This window comes from Seriola dumerili, unplaced genomic scaffold (genome assembly GCF_002260705.1).
Source record: "Seriola dumerili isolate Sdu_G_001 unplaced genomic scaffold, Sdu_1.0 BDQW01000011.1, whole genome shotgun sequence".
Taxonomy (NCBI): Eukaryota; Metazoa; Chordata; class Actinopteri; order Carangiformes; family Carangidae; genus Seriola; species Seriola dumerili.
Genome location: NW_019174266.1, coordinates 1,585,349 through 1,591,130, shown reverse-complemented (window position 1 = coordinate 1,591,130; position 5,782 = coordinate 1,585,349).

The window sequence follows — 5,782 nt, the reverse complement described above, 5'->3', positions numbered from 1 at the left end:
AGGGAGAGAGAAAAAACTGCTTTTTCATTGTCTTACAGGCCCCGGACTCCGTAATGCATCGAAATACAGGTGTTTGAAAAAGGCCAAGCTGATGAATGCCCGTCAAAATGGAACACGGTCGTATTTATTGCAGTATTCATGTATTTAATCAACTAGCTGCTATAATCAAGATATTGATATTAACAATGGATCACATGCCCACTTATATTTGAAAGGTGTCTCTGCTGGTAATGAATCCACAGAGAAATATCAGCCAACTCTGCAGTTCTCCTCAGTTTTTCTTTTTTTTTTTTTTTTCTTCCAGCTCACTGTTTTGGTTTTCAGCAGTTTTGGTGCAGTCTCTCCGCTCTCATCAGCGTCATTTTCACACACAGCAGACAGTTTTTTTTCAGCGAAGCAGCTCTGAAAAAATTGCTAGCTGTCCTGTCAAGCACCAAATCAGCAAACATGCAAAGTTAGTGACTTGCTGGTGCACGTAGTGTAGATAAGGAGCCTGATATTTCCATATTTTCCACAGGAGTTAATGGAGAGACAGGGCTAAATGGAGAGGGAATATTGTATTTGCATTTATTAAGTGGGCACAAACATGACTCTAAATGCATGGTAATATGGCTCCATATCTGCTTCATGTTCCCCATATCAATGTATCATTAATATTGTGTTTAAACACTTAAAGGTCCCGTATAGTATAAAAGGAGATTTCCATGTTTCTTTTTATTTATTATAAAGCAGGTCTAGGTTCTATATTAAGAAATGCACACAGCCTGTATTCAGAAACTGAGCCTTAAAACAAGCCGTCAGGATTTCTGTAACTTTGTGATGTCACAAGAAAGCAGTAACCACTCTCAGCCCTGCCCAAGCCCCGCCCACCTGGACCCACCATCCAACCACTATTAATCCCACTAAGGGAAAATTGTTTGAACAGCTTGCCTTACACACATACCAACACACAGTGACATGAAGGCATAAAAATAAGATGTTTGTCGGATCTAAACATATATATATATATAAAGTATATATGACTGTATGTATATGTATGTATAAATATATACTTTCCAGTGTCTCTCCATAGTTTTGACTGGTACTATACAATATATACATATATATATATATATATATATATATATATATATGTGTGTGTGTGTCTGTGTGTGTATGTGTGTCTGTGTGTGTGTGTGTGTGTGTGTATTTCCTAGTTTCCTGACTCAGAGCACAGGAACAGCTGATAAGGAACTGACAATATCTGGACTCACGTCACGGCGAGGAAGCATTGCAAAACTGAACTGGGAGCAGAGCTGCAGGAAGAGCTGTCAGTCAGTCGGCTCAGTGAGTCTCCAGTGACAAAAAGTACAAGGATGCTGCTCCTGCAGCTCAGACCATCTTACAGGCACATGGTGCTTCTTTGATGCTTTTACAAAACACCAGGACGCTATCTAAAGGCTTATGTTGGTTAGATTGTGACATAATTGTCAAAACTATATATACACTGTAAAATGTACATGAGACGTGTCAGTATAAAAGTTCATATGTACCATAACTCAGGCATTTCCCAGGACTATAGAGAAACACATGTTAAGTAGATGTGTTACTTCCTCTGGAGCTTTAACATCATCTGCTGCCTTTGGTTTATTTAAGGTGGCATATATTCGCTCATGGCAGATCTGCACCTGCCGCACAAGGGCACCAGTTTCCTCTTGGGGGTGCTTCACTGGCAGATTAAATCTGGAAAATGTTCTGTTTCATCACAAAAATTGTCTAAAGCACCGTGTCACAGAGCTGGCGGCTTTTGAGGCTAAGTGGGAACTAAAAACAGGATAATGTGACAGCAGCTTTATGATCATCAAAATTGGTTAAGTGAAGAGTGGAAAAATGCCTCCCTTCTAAAGAGGCAAATAAAGTGCAAATAACACAAATACAAGGGATCTTCTGTACCTGGTGTCAAGCTGCTGGTGGTGTTATTAGTGGGAGAGGATGTTTTCTAGTAATCCCATCACAAACCCGCAGTTCTTCAGCTTGTGGGAAAAGAAACATTTCAGATTGAGGAATGAATGTGTTGATTTGGTGTCACTGTGTGAGGGTGTCACAGGAGAACCGGCAGAGAAGGGTCATTGCACTGAAAAACGGACTGAACGTATGACTGATTGAGCCGACCTTGTCATGAGTCAGCAACTGTTGTTCTTATGTTTGCCTGACAGTAAATGAAACAAGACGCCCTGGAAGTCTTTAGAGAACAACTATGTTATGGTCTTGGTGGTATGGTAAAAATACTGTTTAGGTTTTTCTCTTTTCTTTTAACAAGTTCCTAAAGTTTACAATCTGTTAATGTGTTTGTTTTTTTTATTTAAATATAAATACACATCTTATATGTTCATAAACCAACTCGGGTGACAGCATTAAACAGTCCTCTTTGTTTGGGTGGCAGGGTTGTTGTGTCCCCACCAATGTTGAGACCAAACCTACGCCCTTGTAAATACCATATTGGCTGTTTTACATTCCCCTGACGACATGTTTTGTCACTTAGGTTTCAGGACTTTACTAGAAAAAAAACAATCTATGCTTCAAGGCAAATGAAAACAAGGGACAGATGAGCATGAGAACCACTGCTTTGTTGAGGTTTTCACAGATAATCTCACCAAGATGTTCATGTAACAGCAACCACTGTGAGCTCCTCGCCGTCCCTCCAGCTCTTTAACAGACATTTCAGCCCCGCTGTAGATCTCATCGTGAGAGCAAATTAACGAGGGGTACTAAAATTAATGGACAGGAAAGTGTGTTTAGGAGCTCCCAGGAGTATGTAAACTCAGGTTGTGGGAGGAAAACATAATACCCTTCTCCACAAAATGGTGTTTTCCATCCAGAAATATTCATCTTTTTCCACCATTTCACTTGGCAGAGACCTTGGGTAGTAACACTGTTGAGGGATATGGCTACTATAAATATTGCATAAGATTTAAGTGGTCATGGGAACCAGTATAGATATATTCTCTTAATAATATATAGAAATTTGATGGGTATATATATGCTTTCACATACAAAAAGCTGAAAATCCTAAAGAACAAAGGAGGGAAATTGGCCTTTAAACCCCTTTTTAAAGCAAGTTTTATGGATCTTGCATCAGGCCATTCCTGGTTGATGACGCTAATAAGAGTCTGTGATGTTATAATTAACTTTATATATCAACTGTTGTCATTTGGAAGAGCCTCAAAGCCTAAGAGGCTGCCAATGTTGACCCCTGTGTACAGTGGATGTTGAATGCAAATTCAAACACACAAAGTGAACACTCTTTGCCAGCCTTTTTGCTGGCAATGACACAAGAACATACAGTGTGTTGCTGGTCAGAATTATAGCCATGTCAGAGGGGGAGACGTTTCCCCCTTTTTTGAAAGAAACTGTCAAAAAGCTTGATGCAAAGCCAAGGCTAAAATCTACACGTCAGGCTGCAGAGGTCTGCAGATAAATCCCCACAGTGAGTGTTCATATCTCAGTGAGGATTTATCAGAAATGCTCTGTAACTCTTTTCCCATATGTAGATGAGAAAGAAATAGTGTTTTAAAAAAAAAATAGACCATATGGAAGACTTCCATTACATAACTAACAGTTTGCATGAAATCATATTTTTTTTTAGACCTACATGACGGCCTCCATTCACCACTCCATCACTGCACCCTTAGACCTGTGATCTACAGCCTTAATGTCTGAGAAAACAAATGTGTGCTTGGTGGTTGAGAGTTTGATCAGGATATATGTCCTTGGTCAGACGCATACACAAACCATACCGCCCAGGGTTTAGCCTCTTGTTACGTTGTGCTGGTAATTCTGGGATGTATTTGCATGTCTAACATCTGCAAATCAAAATTGTCACACAGTGTCAAAATTGAGACATTTCCATGTTTTCCTCTATTCCCAGAGCACTGAGGACTTCATTTTTAGCTCATGACTGCTCATATTTGTTTGCTTGTGTGTGTGTGTGCTAATCTCATTTCAGCTTTTCAGGCCAGCCGAAGGGAGAATTTGAGCATCGGCAGCAAAGCGAGAGAGCCGCAGCTGACCACAGTGACGTAAGCTGCACCGACGGGCCCGACCAATGCTGCGCGCACAAACACACACTCGCTCACACACACACACACACACACACCCTCTCACTCACCTATACCCACATTTCCATGGGGGAAATAACCATCAATTGCTCCTCAGTGTGAGTGTGTGTCTCTGTGCGGTTGTGAGAGTGATCTATGCTTTCCAGCTGCAGCTGTGGTTTCTAGTATTTAAGGGACAGGCTGTCATTTCCAGTTTTTCCCCCCTTTCTAATTTATAAATAAGTTCATACACACTGTAAGATTTAATGCTTTAATATATTAAAGGTTGAGTGTGAAAAATAGGTTATTATGAAAGGTAATTTATTCAATGATCATATTACAGGTTCGTATGTTTCATAGTCATTTCAGGCTTAGAGATGTTCCAGGAGCATGCTTCGTGCAACATTAAAAGCAACAATGCAATGACAGATGCCAACTAAAATTGTGCCTTAAAATGAGCTAATGCACAAATACGACTTGAAGTTTTGAATTCAATCCAACCACAACAATTTATTACCCGGAGGGATGGCTCCTTCATTTTGCAGTTTTGTAAAATTTCATTTCAAAGCTGCTTTGTCCATTAAACCTATCCTGGTTGCTCTGGATCTCTAACTACATAATGACCTGGTTGCTACACCTCTCTGTCACTGACCTGCTGACAGCTTCAATTAAGCCGCTCATATCGCTTCTGGCTAAAGCCCGGCTCGCCCATCCCCCCACTGCCATTTTACCAGCAATCAAATAACAACTTGGACAACCTGTGCAGAAAAAGTCGAACAAAACGATCTCATGATTTTCACATGAATAGTTTTGATTGCGCTGCTCAGCTCTCATTCACAGCTCCGAGCTGGGGAGAGAGAGAGAGAGAGGGAGAGAGAGACAGAGTGAGAGTGGGAGCGTCGGCGGTCACCTGAGCACACAACTGAGTGAATCATCGAGGCTGCTCAGATGCAGAGTTGGCCACGCCATCAGAAGTCATCATCCACAGAAGGCGACACGTGGAGAGGTCAGAGACTATACATTGTTTGTCAGGAACGTATCCACCGCTCGCTTCAGCAGCAGGGACACCGGCATGTTTTAAAAAAGCCGTGATTGGCGGGATTTGTTCAGTTCAGTGAGCCGTTCACATCATAACTAGACGACATCCCGCTAAGCAGCGGAAGAGAAGCGGTTACACTCACAGATTCACTCGCGCAAACAAAGACAAGAGAGAGACGTGTGAAGTTCTAACAGCACATTTCCAACCCAGACTTCTTTTTTTTGTTCGAATGATCACTTTATTACCACAAGCTCTTCAGGAATATTGTCTCTCAGCAGCTTCGCTCGCTAACAAGTAGTTTTTCAGTTACCAGGACGTGTTCTGTCAGCTCGGCTCAGTAAACAGTGCCCACAAAGAAGAAGCAAATATCCCTCTGCTCTGTCATGCAGTCACACAGGGTCAGATTATTAAGGTCACATTATGAGGGGATAAGAATAAAAAAGAGAGACAGAGACAGAGAGATAGAGAGAGAGAGAGAGAGAGAGAGAGAGAGGGAGAGAGAGAGAGAGAGAGAGAGAGAGAGAGAGAGAGGGAGACGTGGTGAGAGAGGGATCTCCTGTACTTTCTTCCAGGGGCTTGTGAACCATATGTTCAGCCCTGGGACACAATAAACAACACAAGGGGCTCAGCAAGGGACGCAGCAACGCGCCGACACATGGGGAGCAGG